The sequence below is a fragment of the Adiantum capillus-veneris genome, chromosome 23 (genome assembly GCF_014529385.1).
Source record: "Adiantum capillus-veneris isolate H3 chromosome 23, ASM1452938v2, whole genome shotgun sequence".
Classification (NCBI taxonomy): domain Eukaryota; kingdom Viridiplantae; phylum Streptophyta; class Polypodiopsida; order Polypodiales; family Pteridaceae; genus Adiantum; species Adiantum capillus-veneris.
Genome location: NC_140953.1, coordinates 58,794,308 through 58,809,521, shown reverse-complemented (window position 1 = coordinate 58,809,521; position 15,214 = coordinate 58,794,308).

Below are 15,214 nucleotides of genomic sequence, written 5' to 3'. Positions count from 1 at the left end.
CATGTATATCGTGTGTACTCTCTCTCTCTCTCTACTCTATAATCTCTTGTGTGTGAAATCTATCTCTCTCCATTAAGTAATCTACTAAAAAATCTATTTAGCTATGTCTTATTTCCTAACAGTGCGTTTAACATGAATTGTATCTGTGTTCGCATCCCAAAGCAAAGTTATTGATTTGTTGAAGTTGTTTGTGAATATATCGATTGGTTTGCGTCTGAGAAAAATAGTGGGACCTGAGATAGTCGCTTGCAATGCAAGCAAGTACTGTTCCATGGAGAGTTCTGTTTCTTTTAGCCATTCTTCAAATGTAGGTGGATTTTGTAAATCAATTTGGCTAAGTTGTCTTTTGACTTGTTGTAAGTAAAGCTTACCTTGTATAGCCATGTTTGTCTCAGGTATTCCTTGTCTAAAAATAGTTGTGAAACGTGGAAAACCAAAGCGGCAACTTTTGCTCTTCTTTTGGCAAGTTTTGTGATGCTTGTGCTTGTGAGCTTCAGAAAGGTCATTTGACAAGAGGGCTCCATTTGTGCTGATGTGGGTATCTATGAACATTACAATATCTTCATCTTAGTGCGTCGTGAGTGACGCAGCATTCTCTACCCACATCAAACCATGATCATGCTGGCTATCGCGGCTCTGGAACTCCGTGATGAAGAAGAAGTCTTGTACCTTGCCGCATATGGAGGAATCAGTGCGCAACAAGCGTTTCATTGCGTTAAACCTGTTGACATAGAAATGAGCGGTCCCGGGGCTCTTGGCTCAGTGGGACCAGCTTCTTTAGCGCAGTAAGAAGCTCTTTCCATCTCCGCTCTGCGGAGGAGAATGTGACAAAAAATGTAGGTGGCCCAAGTTGTCGAATCATTGCGAAAACTTTTTTTTTCATCTTTTCCTTGTAGTCAGGGGATGTGCGGAGTGCCTCGAAGTCTCTAAAGCCTAGTCTTGAGCTGAGAAGTCTTTCTATGTTTGTGTCGTCTACTACTTGTCTTGCAGTCAACGTTGCACCGGCTAGCTTTCCCTTGCGCATTCGGCACCCAAACAGAGGAATCAACTTGGTGTGACATAATTTTGATAGACTTGAAAAATAAATTCTCGATGCTCAATGCGAATCTTCTATCAACATTCATGAGCTCCCACTTTGCAATTGCTTGGTAATCTTTCATTGCGGCTTCTCTATATTTTCTAGGGGACCCAAAGAAAAGTGTTGGGAAACTCAATTCCTCGCAATACTCGTCTTTGAAAATGCTCAATGGAGAATTGCCCTCGCAAGGTGCAACATGAAGAATCTTGCCACTATAATCAACAACCTCTGCCGCACTTGTGACCCCGTGAAGCATGACATCAGTCTGCTCTTCCTCAACCTCATCATTGGGTGTAGTGTCGCTAAGGGTATTCGTAGAAGCTACACTTAGGCTAGAAAGATGCACGAGCCACTTGTTGTTGATGGTGACACCTTCTCGGATGTAGAGAGGTGTGGGTAGCAGCGTAGTGGTTGCACGCATCGTGAGTAGAGGTCGTACAACGCCACTTAAGTAACATCTATCGTATTCAAGTTTTCGTTTGATTCCCACAAGAACAGAAGCCTCCTCCTCAATGAAGCGAGGTAGCACATCATGGCTCTTTTCCAAGTTGGCAAGCACATTGACGACACTACCTCTAAGCCCATACTGCCCATCGTATGTAAGCTCACGTATCTTAGCGAAGGGGATACGAATGGAGACCAAGCGTGCCTCTACGGTGTTAAGGTCCGACACGTATGGAAGTGCTGGATTGAACCCTGCCTCTTGCAAGGCCCATAGACATTCACTATTGCTCGACAACTGTTTCTTGCATCGAGCGCAAGAAAATGCATCCCCATAATGTCTTCGTTTCCTTGAAGTGGATTCTACAGCTGAAGGTAGAAGCTGGCATGTTAGTTGTCCACATTTTTTGCATGGTGTAATGGGCGTGTCTTTGATAGTTTTGTTATATTTCTTGATCGGCTTGCTCAGACTAGCACTGGTGTGTCGTGTTTGCGCACCAGTGACCAGACCATGGTCTTTCTTCAGGCGTGAAATCTTACATTTCACGGCTTGGGTTGTGTGCAATGTGTGCGGGTGTATATCTTGGTAGATGCGGACTATCTCAACATCAGGTAAAGACTCATTCAGCAAACATAACTGATGCAAAGCGGCCACCTCATCTTCTTTCCAGACAATGCGCGCATGGCTTGGGTGCGCCATGAGGATGGGAAGGTATGCAATGCCGTTGCTTGTTTCAGAAAGCAAAATGCCCTTTGCAAGAAATGATTTCGATGGCATCCCCAAGATTATTGTTCTCATGCTTTCATTCCTTTTCAAGTATACTTTTAACCTGCAGCTCACAAAATAAGCGAAGGCCGCCAATACGTCAAAACTAAGAGTGAGTGAATTGGTGCATGTTAAATACAAAGATGAGAATTCTAGGGCTGTCATTGTTGTATTGGCCTTGTTGGCAGGGAAGAAGAGGCATGCACCCGGGACAACACGCCTCTCAACCAAGAAGCTCTCGAACAAGTTGTTGAGCAAATTTGATCGAAGCTCATCAGGTGCACCTACGGATGTTTGGAGATGATGTAGCACAGTGAAAATGTCTGGATTATTTGGAAACTGTGATTCAAAAACGGTGTTGACATCGAAGCATCCCAAGCGAGTCATTGCGAAGCCAGGCAAAGCCTGTGAATCTCTAGCTGTGTTTTGTGTGTGTGTTCTGTCTGTGTGTTTTTCTCTGTGTGTGTGTGTGTGTGTGTGTGTGTCCGTGCGCACGCACGCGCGCGCGCGTGTGTGTGTGTGTGTGTGTGTGTGTGTGTGTGTGTGTGAGTGAGAGAGAGAGAGAGAGAGAGAGAGAGAGAGAGAGAGAGAGAGAGAGAGAGAGAGAGAGAGAGAGAGAGAGAGAGAGAGAGAGAGAGAGAGAGAGTTTGTGCTTTGAAAGCTTAGAAAGATGGAGAGGAAGGAAGAGCAGGAAAACAAGCTATGAAGGATATTACGTTGAGAAGAGTCAAAAGAAGTAGAGAAATCTCTTATGAAATTGGGATATACAATGGACAAGCCAAAATTTAATTTCACGGACTTTATAGTGGTCTAGACAAGGAAAGCGTAGTTATTCACGGGAAAGACCAAAAGCTATGGCAAATTCATGTTCTCAAAGCATCTAGGTTTCGAGTAGAGGAGTGAAAGATATCATAGATCCATTTGTGCCTATTTTGAACACACCCTCAACAGTAGACACTGATAAAATATCCATTGCCTCTGGAATACTCTCCATGTAGATCTCCTTGAAGCTCCTTGGCAAGTTTAGAAGACGATCCACCATATACCCTGACACTTGAATTGACATAGCACGCTTATCTTGAGGGTCGTGTTGATGATGCTCTCTTTATTGCAAAGAGAACATTACATTTGACTTCCAACCTTCTTCACCTTTGGGGAGTCACAGATTGAGCATCGGGAATGCAAGAGAGCTCTATTGAAGTTCACAAAGCGCAAAGTCCCCACCACCTACAAAGGATAAAAGCGTGAAGAGCACTAAAGACTTCTTTATCTAGTTGAGTACAAAGCATGCAAAGTCACCTCTCTATTGTAGCCAAGAATCTCACACTGTTTGTGAAATGCTAATGTCAGTTCTTGTTTTAAGCGTTTTCCTCGCACGAGAACCAAAGTTGTGACGTCCAAAACAGATAATGTGCACACCTTGCCAACAAAGAGGCCAATATTCCTAGCCACAAACATGACAATATCCTCCCTAGCCATCTGGGCCATGATTCGATCATAGTCATCCTTTCGGGAGTTGAAAAAGCTCACCTGTATACGATAGAAGGTTTGTCAGCTTTGCTGCGAACAAAACATCAAGCTAATATTTTTTATACACACAACTGCTTTGTCTTCTGGGGTCGGGCCATCAACAACAACCAAATCTCCGAATGTGGTGCCAATCCTCTCGTGGAAGTTACGACTTTACAAAACAACGAACGCTAGTGTAGTCAAAGGCGGGCGGGGGCTAGTAGTCTCCGAAATTGTAGCATCAGCAAGAAATGTGCTTATTGTCGTCTCAGGATAGAAAGCTAAAGACACAGGGAATGGATCACAAGCTCGAATCGTTGTCGATGCATCGACATGCAAGGAAAGTAAAGCTGATCCAACATCATTATGGTTTTTATCCCTCACAAGTGGACAATCAATTCTGACAAACAAGCCAATCTTGAGTTGCTTGGTGTAGGTCTCAATAAAGGGATCTGCAATGACGACCATGATCGTGTCGATGCAAACGGCATCGATGATGTCGAATTTGAAGTAACGTGCGCTTTTCTTTTTGCCCGGGGGAGATAGAACGGAATGTGCCGTAGCAATTCAAGATTTTCCCCTCTATGGAGAAATGTTTGCTGCCCTCATCTATATCACCAATCACGAACAGTGGCAGGACTTCCTTGACTATCAGGCTATTTCCTTTGTCTTGTAGCCTACCACCATCAGAGACATTGCGAGCAGCTGAAGATTCGCCAACTTGAGGGAATGAGACTCCAGCTATGTCTAATTCATGAGATGGGCAAGCAAGCTGCTGTTGAGAAGAATATGGTGCTTGTTCTCTCTCCTCTTTTAGTGACAAATCTACTTTGGTTGGAAAAGAAACAAATCACCATCTTAATGCGATGCGGCAGTTAAGAGTGGATTGCAGCGGAGCACATCATAGGTACACCAAGACTAGTTCGGAAAGAGTAAATGTATGCGTTGGCCATACCTGTGCTGCCAGCAGGATGGCTATTAGGGCTTTCTTGAAGTAGAGCACGCCTACTCTTCTTCGCAGCTATGTTTTGCTCGTAATCCGGATTTGGGGGTGACTCAGCAGAGCTCGCAAGTGTCGGCTGCGACAAACACTTGTTTACAGGACATGGAGGAATTTCAACAAATCTACGTAGCTCTACAACAGCACAAGAAAATGAAGCAACAACTTAAGCAAACATTGACTAGTTGAGCAAAGTAAAATGTGCATAAGAACGACCAACAGGCAGCAAACTCGGCAAAGTCAAGGAAAACCAAGCCATAGAAACAAAGTTTTTCAAAGTACAGAGCATGACTTGCGGCGCCACATCGGAAGGCCAAGCGGAGAAGCCCAAGAGACAAAATGCAGCTAGCACGAAGCGCAAGGTAGCTAGGACACAAGTAGACACCGCTCCAAATCTAGGTGGCGAAGAATGCAAGCCCTCGCAATGTATAGCGTGCGCCTCAGTTCCAAAGAAACGCTAGAATGAAAAGCACAGAAAGGTCACGCACTCCTGATGCATACGGTGAAATGATGGTCAATTAGCTAAAACAGATTATGTCAATCATACAACTTGGGAAAACCAAAGCTATTCATTAAATCTTCACTCGTCTCTTCCACACCTCTCCAGCATCTCTCTCTCTCTCTCTCTCTCTCTCTCTCTCTCTCTCTCTCTCTCTCAAAAGGTAAATGCAATAAGAACTATACAGATCTCTACACAAGACCCCAGAACAATAATATACTTGATGGTACATTTAAAGCAAAAATTATGGATCGACTCCACATACCAAAACAACTACTGATCAACCACTATTTCCCAAGTGCAGCACCTCGACAACCATTAGATATGCTATTTTGCACTCATAATCTTGCACCGCATTTCACGATCTAAACTCTAAAATTTCAATTTGCTCAGTCTGGATGCTTTATACTAGAGCACACACTATATCCATCTCATTGTCAAATGTTGAAAACCTATCAAAGTTGCCACTTTTATGAACATGAGAAAACATCCTTACTCCTCCCATCTATCGCTAGGCAAGACAAGCACTATAATACAGCTCATTGAGCAAGTATGATAAACTAAGGAAAGTTTTCCATGGCAAAGGTAATGCAAATGTCTATCGTGCATCATGAGGACTAGTGCAGGCTATTATGGTAGACATGGCGAACAAGAAATACACCTTGAGATCCATAAGAACTATTGCTAAAAACTACCATATCCTTACTACATCAGCGAGGGAACAGATCTCTCTCTCTCTCTCTCTCTCTCTCTCTCTCTCTCTCTCTCTCTCTCTCTCTCTCTCTCTCTCTCTCTCAAACATACACACACACAAGAACTCTACAAGCTGAGACTCTAAAATGGCTCCGAAAATGACGGCTCACTTAGATAGTGAAGGCCATCACAATTTAATTCAGTAAGAATAATCACTTCATCAGCAATAGCTTCAAAGCCGTCGGCCACAACATGCTATCTAGCCTACCAAGCTTGTTTCATAACATTCAATAAAATACCAATTAGGCCAAACTCAATCTAGCCATAACATAATAGACCAGCAGAAAGACCAACAAACCAATACAACAATTTGTCGACATGCATTGTAAGCGGCGGCTCCGCACATCAATCCAAGGACACAACCTACACCCAACAGTCTAAGCAAAAGCATTCATGTCTAGAAAAAGCTTTCCGAGGTAGTGCAAGCATTTGTCGAAGCACGTCACAGGGGGAAAAAATAGCGTTGATGTGCGGCAAAGCTGACCGGCAAGTGGAAAGCAATCAGTTCAGTCAATGCTACTACTCATGAATCACAAGCGAACAGAACAACAGTCAGTCAAAGCAACAAGTGGGACCACCTCACAAGGAATAGCAAACATGCCACTACGTAAATCTCAACTACACCACTCGTATGCAAGGAAAAAAATAGCAGTATGAGTGAACATTCGACAGCAACACAAAGCAATGCTCATTGTGTCCGCTTATACACGATCTTGTCGAGAAAGCATAGATCATCTAACCATGCTACTTATGCATTTAAAATAGAAAGAAACATTCATTTTGTCTATGAAGCAATGATATGCACATGCATTAGGCAGATAAAGAGAACATTTGTTGCTAACAATTAATGGATGAGAGAAATCTTATCATTTATTAAGATAGACGGCCAATGCCACATCAGAGCCCTTGAACTCGTCACAGGTCAGACAAGCCTCTAAGAGCATGGACAAAATCACCAGCCAAGTAAAGATAGAAAGGGAATCTACAAGATAAGTACACAATCTACAACATCATAAGCCACACCGTTGGAAGTAAACGTACGCAAGGGAAAACAAATAGCAGAAAAAGCGCACGTTCAACACCAGAACAAGTCGACACACTTGAGTGGTTCGCCAGCAAGGGAACAAAACCAGGACCAGCAACAAATATGCGACACAGACACGCAGCAAGACAATACCTCCAATGAGTCTTCAAGGCAACGAAGCAGTAAATTGATTACCATCATACGAAAACATAAAAAAAAACTGCCAGCAAGCCAGTGCAACAAACCTCCGGAGAAATCCATGCTCTTAGCATCACTGGGTGAGGCATTGCTTGTACTTCCTTCATTAGAAGACTTCATCACAATAGAGGAGCTCCAACGAATAATTGGTGCGAATACTTGAAGCCACAACACGCTCTCGGAGAAATTCAGACCACGCTAAAAAAGCCTTGAATTCTTAAAAGCTACACCATAAGCTTCAAGAGAACTCGGAAGAACACCCCATAACCTTGCATATGCTAACTACACTCACTTTAAATTTAAATATTACAGCATATGAACAGCCGCAAGGCTTCTCAAGACAATATGAAGATCTGAAAGCTTAATCACTTAGAGAATATCCCAACAACACCCCAAGACAAAACATTTGAAGCTTATACGTTTACAAGCTTGCTGGCACAAAAGAGGCAGAAATTACAAGCATTACTGATCTTGACTTATATAGAAGATACAAGAAGCACGTGCAGTGCTTTACAAAATTAGTTGCAGACAAAGAAGATAGCTACACGAAATGATCACTGAGAAGTGTCTTCCAAAGAAGTCTCACACGGACACAGACACCACTCTGGCACTCGCTGAAGACTGGCATTCAATACATCTGAAACTGCAGAGACCTCGAAACTGCACCCGCCTTGAAACTGCAGCCCCCTTGAAAGCTTAAAACTGCAGCCCCCTTGAAAGCGTGAAACTGCAGACGTCGCCCGCCTTGAAGCCTTCAAACTACAGACACCGCCCGCCTTCAGCTTTAAAAGCGCCTGAAGAAAAAGCACACACGGCATATCCTCTGCCAGCAAAACCAGCTCCACGCTTTCTGCCAGCGAGACGTGGACAAGCCTCAGCAGCTTTTTTGCGTGGCCGAGCTGCAAGATTCGTAAGCCCTCTACGCAACCTTGACACTCATATGACCTGCGCAGAGCTTCCGTCCTCCATCTCCCCAGCACGACCTCGGCTGCCAGCGAAAAAGAATTTCCTCTTTTGCAAAGAAGCCCTTAGTAAACCTAGACACATGGCACCCATCCGGCTTAAAAAAATCCAAAGGCCTCAACTTTGCAACAATTTTGCAACACGAACCCTATGGCCTTCCGGAGGCCAAAAAGCATCATATGCCTTATGTAGGCCATAGTGAATTTTCACCTTGTTGGTTTTGGGGTAGAAGGGAATTGAAAAGGAGGAAAGGAAAGAGCTTCGTATGCTCGGGGGTGGAAGATGGTACATGAGGGTGAAGAGTCATCCGTGAAGCAACTCAAAAGGGCAAGTGCTTTGCAGGAGAAGAAGCAAGCAAGGGCTGCCAAGAGGAGAAGCTCTTGCTGAAGCGAAGCTAGTGGCCATGTGCCCCTCTATATGAAGCGGTGATGGCCATGGTGCGGCCAAGAGTAGACCATGTGGATCCTGTACATGGGTTTTTTCTTTGAAGGAGAACCAGTCATTTCCATTTTTTGGCATCGTCTCTCCCCCCTTCCCCCTTTTCTCCTTTGCTCGTCTCTAGGGTGTGTGGTGCCGGTGTGTGCGAGCGTGTGCGTCCCTCGGACCCTCCGTGTGTGTGAGAGAGAAAGAGAGAGAGGTGTTCAGTTGTGGAAGAGCTGGAAGCGGGCAAGATCGGTGTCATCGTTGTCTAGCAACTGTGCAAAGCTTGTGTGCATTGGGTGAAGTGTAGGCTCTCCCTGCTAGTGTGCATTGTTTTGGTTGAAGGTGTTTTTGAGAGAACATGGGTGCTGTGAATACCATGAGCTATATAGGGGCCATTGAGTGTGTGTGTTGGGTGTGTTCCCCATTCCCCCTCTCCAGTGTCTGCCCGCCCACTTGAGTTTTAAAAAAATAAAGATTATTCTTTAGTTCAAGAAAATTTCTTTTTATGGGTAGATTCAAAGAGGAAATTTTTCTATGTAAATGGTGTTCTTTACAATTTAACTCCTTCTTTTAAAATTTTCCAACTAGATTTTCTCCTTCTTTTCCTCCTTTCAATCAACTGTTTTGATTTTTTAACCGGAGCAAGGTTGAGGTGAGGCACAGTTTTCCCAAACAGTGGGCATGCATGATTGACATGTATACATTGACAAATATATGAGCTTCAGAACACATTAAGGCAAAACACATTAAGGCCAATATGAGACAAGGAGTGCAAGAAATGAAATATATTGACTTCAATGTAGGGGAGGGGGCTAGAGACAAGTAGTTCTTTTCCTCATAGTAGGCCCCTCTCTCTCTCTCTCTCTCTCTCTCTCTCTCTCTCTCTCTCTCCTTTTAATCAAGCACTTTTAATGTTTATCAATTTGTAAACTCATTACATTTAGTATGATTTTCATATAAAAAGCCCTAAATCCCATGTGGTAATCCTATAAATTAGGTGGCACGTTTATTTTTGGTTGAAAATATGGTCTTTGTACAAGAAAAATTTTGTTTGTTTTTTTTATTGACTACTTTTACTTTTGTAGAGGTTAGTATACATAAGGTGGGGGGTTTGTGTTGATGTATGGAGGTCGTATGTAGGGGGTTAGATTAGAACTTATATCCGTAGATAGGGGGCTGTATGTGTAAGGTACCATATATGGGGGGGTTTCATGGGGGGTTGCTCACAGGTGACATCCCCCCATGAGTAATAGTGAATCCCCCAAGACTCTTAGGTTGTGTAAAACTTAGAAGATAATGGCTTTACCCTTCTTTCTTTGCAAAAAACGGCAATCCTTTCATATGCATCCTTTCTTATGATAATGGTAGCATTCAATGTTTCTTGTGTCACATACACGGCTCTCTCGCTACATGCATTCTTTTAATCCTGAGAACGATCAGGACTACGACTATGACATCTCTAGCTTTGATTGTTCCTTTGGCTACTTCCACTTTCCATACGCATATTACTATGCCACTAGTGTCAAGAGATGGATGTCAAATCTCTTTCGTGAGCAAAGTGCTAGTAGATCATTGAAAACAAGGTTGCCCTTGGGGGTAGAGATACTAATGGCAATGTTAAGGGTATCCCATGTGTAGGCAAAGAACATAGCAAGAAAATGGCTTTCATTTAATCATAAAAAATAAGCCCCTTTGATTTCAATTGAGTAAACACACTATTAAATCGTTCAGATGTGAATTGACACTGCTATCTTCTTTCATGTTAAGATGCATAAGTGTATGTTGAGTGTATCCCATGTGTAGAGAAAGAGCAAAGCAAGAAAATGGATTTCATTTAATCATCAAAATTAAGCCCTTTTGATGTGAATTGAGTATACACATTGTTAAACTCGTTCATATGTGAATTGACATTGCTACCTTCTTTCATGTTAAGATGCATAAGCTTCATATTCAGAAACACCTTGTTCATCGCTGCACTCTTACTATCCCATGATGAGCATAATGACTCCCATAATTTCTTTGAAGTTGTCTTGTCTATAATCGTAAAGAAAATGGACTCACCAAGGTGCAGGAAAATGGTTGCCATAGCATGAGCATCAAGCTCCTCCCATTGAGCATCAATGTGAACACTCTCTTTACACTCTTTCAATGGCATTGTAAGACCCTTATTGAACAAGACATCAAGCATATGCTGCTTCCATATATGTGAAGTTTGTGCCATCAAACATCTTGATATAAATGCTCTTCTTTTTCAAAATTTTCAGCCATGAATGACAAGAGAAAATTCAAGAGTGAGACTAGGAATTCATGGCAAAATTTATGTGAAATTTTTGGTAGAGTCTCCTTTGCACAAAGATCAAAATCTCAACAAGAAACTCAGCAAAATCAATGCAATGTCAATGAGAAAAGAGTGTCGTATACAAACTAGAGGACTCGCAAGAAAAATCTGGTAGAGTCCCCTCCTTAGTACAGAGATCAACATTTCAAGTCAAATAAAGACAAAATCAACGCATAAAGTATCAAGAGTGATCGTTGGGAATAAACCACCATATAATGTTGAAAGAAAATATTGAGAGACTACCAAGCTCATAGTGTTTGTTAGAGTTAAACCTTAGGAGGATTAATTTTGACAAAGGTGTGAACCGTCCTCATAATAATCAATATTTAATTCTCCTAAATGATTTTCTCATGTTAAACTGATCATTTAATATGGGGAAGTGCCAGGGGAGAAAAAGCTAGAATATTGGTTAAGCTAGCAGACCGGCCACAGTAGGGATCCAAAGGGGGGGCCATCTGCAAAAGAGCCATGTGCAACAATGGGCTAAAAAGACCCTAAGGTTCAGCCCATTAAGACTTCCAAAATGCTAAGGTTCCAAAATTCAAAGGTTGTGTCCAAAGGTCAACCATGGGGGGAATTGGATGCTTTGTGTGTGTCCCAAAAGTCTTTACAAATCCCTGCATAGGACGGGGCGAGCCTTGCTTGTAGGGGATGAGAGAGAAAGTCACACACACACACACACACACACACACACACACACACACACACACACACACACACACACACAAGCTCCCTTTACACAAAGGGAATGAGGGACACATGTCAGCTCCCTAGCCCAAATGCCCACAAGGTGTACCCCTATTGAATTAAGCCTTGGAGATGGCCTTGGAGGTGGACCAATGAGAATTAGGCTAGAGTAAATCTAGTTTAATTAATTTAAAAACACTTAATAAAAGAACCAATGAGAATTAAGTCCTCTAGAAGACTACTGGACACTCTCCCAAGGGGTCCAATGAGCATTCAACAGCCCAATGGCTTGCCTGATTCCTATTGGCCAGGAGGCAAAGGGGTCCAATGAGAGTTTAGTTGAATTATTAAATTACCTAAAGGTCTCACAAAAGGGGAAAGGGGGACACATGTCAGAAGGCTATCACTTATACTGCTTAATTACCATTGGCTAGGCATGGGGATGTCCAATGAGTATAGAGCATGAGCAAATAGCAAGAGGGGTCGACCAAGAGACAGAGGGGGCTGATTTTTGCAAGGAATTATCACATACACACTCACACAATCTCATGTGTGAATTAAAGAAGACTCTCTCTCCTTCTCAAGCTTTAATGGAAAGCTTACCACCTACTCCAAGCTTGTGAGAAGGGAGGCCTACACCAACAACTCTTGGCTTTGTGATGCAAATCCAACCAAGAGCCAAGCTTCAATGCATGCTCATCTCCTCTACCATGCTAATTACTAAGCTAAGCTATGCTAATATGAGTGATTATGTGAGGAGATGTACATCTTTCTCGTAAGAATACTCCTACTTCCTCTCAATCTACTCTCATACCCTGCTAGCTCTCACCATCTTCAAAGGTGTGTGAGGTCTTGAGTCTGATACCGGGGAGAATTGATGTTGTGTTTGATAAGTGTTTTGCTTAGTGCATGAAGCTTTCATCTTCATTGCACTAGCTAGTCTTGAAGGAACACAAAGAATTGTATTGTACAATGTCTCTCTTGATGGGAGAAATCATAATACAAAGCCTCTTGGAGGGGGGACCGGCTCCATGTAAATCGGTTCCTCCACTGTTGTCAATAGATTAATTTCTCTCTCTTTTGAAAGTATTGTTCATGCTATCTAACTAGGTGTTATGCTTTTTGTTGCTCTCTCCACCCAAGCACTATTGTAATTCTCATTAGGAATCTATTCTAATGAAATGCCCACTATGTTTATGCTAATTTCCGCTACACACATGTTTTTAGGCGATGAAATTTTACATTGGTATCAGAGCACAAGATTTCTCTTTTCTTGCTCAAGAAGGGAGGTCCTCAAGCTAGCTATAAATGGTTGGTATTATTAATTGCATGTGAGTAAGTAGAATAAGGATTTTTCAGCCTTGCAGTGCGCCTGCCTTCGTGTAGCTAACGGGGCATCACCGTCGAGAGCTATGGTCTTAATAGTGGAGTCCTATGGGGCTTGCCTACGGCTTAACCACTATTGAGCTATTAGAAGCTTGAGAGGAACCGGTGCTGTTTTGGTGTTGAATGACCCTCTCTTCTATTCCTTGCAATTAATGGTATTCGAGCCACAGGTACAGTAGCTTGAGTGCTTTTTCTAAAGGGGTAAAGAGGAGTAGCAACTAGGGCTTGAAGTGACAAAGTACACCTAAAAGTTGTTAGAATGGCTGACAATAGTAAAGTGTAACATTTAATGGCCTAAAAACTTGTGTGTAGCGGAAATTATCATGAACATAGTGGGCATTCCATTAGAATAGATTCCTAATGAGAATTACAAGAGTGCTTGGGTGGAGAGAGCAACAAAAATCATAACACCTAGTTAGATAGCATGAACAATACTTTCAAAAGAGAGAGAAGTTAAGCTATTGACAACAGTCGAGGACCGGATTTGCAAGGAGCCGGCCCCCCCTCCAAAAGGCTTTGTATTATGGTTTCTCCCATCAAGAGAGACATTGTACAATACAATTCTTTGTGTTCCTTCAAGACTAGCTAGTGCAATGAAGATGAAAGCTTCATGCACTAAGCAAAACACTTAGCAAACACAACATCAATTATCCCCGGTCTCAGACCCAAGACCTCCCACACCTTCAAAGATGGTGAGAGCTAGCAGGGTATGAGAGTAGATTGAGAGGAAGAAGGAGTATCTTATGAGAAAGATGTACATCTCCTCACATAATCACTCATATTAGCATAGCTTAGCTTAGTAATTAGCATGGTAGAGGAGATGAGCATGCATTGAAGCTTGGCTCTTGGTTGGATTTGCATCACAAAGCCAAGAGTTGTTGGTGTAGGCCTCCCTTCTCACAAGCTTGGAGTAGGTGGTAAGCTTTCCATTAAAGCTTGAGAAGGAGAGAGAGTCTTCTTTAATTCACACATGAGATTGTGTGAGTGTGTATGTGATAATTCCTTGCAAAAATCAGCCCCCTCTGTCTCTTGGTCGACCCCTCTTGCTATTTGCTCATGCTCTATACTCATTGGACATCCCCAGGCCTAGCCAATGGTACTTAAGCAGTATAAGTGATAGCCTTCTGACATGTGTCCCCCTTTCCCCTTTTGTGAGACCTTTAGGTAATTTAATAATTCAACTAAACTCTCATTGGACCCCTTTGCCTCCTGGCCAATAGGAATCAGGCAAGCCATTGGGCTGTTGAATGCTCATTGGACCCCTTGGGAGAGTGTCCAGTAGTCTTCTAGAGGACTTAATTCTCATTGGTTCTTTTATTAAGTGTTTTTAAATTAATTAAACTAGATTTACTCTAGCCTAATTCTCATTGGTCCACCTCCAAGGCCATCCAATAGGAATTGGGTACACCTTGTGGGCATCTGGGCTAGGGAGCTGACATGTGTCCCTCATTCCCTTTGTGTAAAGGGAGCTTGTGTGTGTGTGTGTGGCTTTATCTCTCATCCCCTACAAGAAAGGCTCGCCCCCTCCTATGTAGGGATGTGTAAAGACTTTTTTGGACACACACAAAGCATCCAATTCCCCTATGGTTGACCTTTGGACACAACCTTTGAATTTTGGAACCTTAGCATTTTGGAAGTCTTAATGGGCTGAACCCCATTGTTGCACATGGCTCTTTTGCAGATGGCCCCCCCTTTGGATCCCTATTTTCCCTCCTTTGGCACTTCCCCATATTAAATGATCAGTTTAACTTGAGAAAATCATTTAGGAGAATTAGATATTGATTATTATGACATTACCTCTCTCTTGAAATCATAGTCGTCCTTGACTATGGTGTAGAAAAGATAAAGCATATTCATGAATCCTTTTCTTAGCCGGTAGAGGATCCTTATGTTACCCTACAACATCATTCCAGAATGGATGACTAGTCCATTTGGTGCTTGAGAGTCTGAGGCTGCCGCAAGCATGTCTGCACATTAGTCCTATCAATCTTCCATAGTAGAGTGACAAGCTCTACTTGGTGTTTGGGAGACGTCGTCTCCGCAAACTTGATCTAAGCATGCATACTACTTCATTTTTGTGCACAATAAAGAAAAAGAGAGTCTTATAAAACACATTTTTAACATTTTTGACATTTGCTTACTCTTGGGA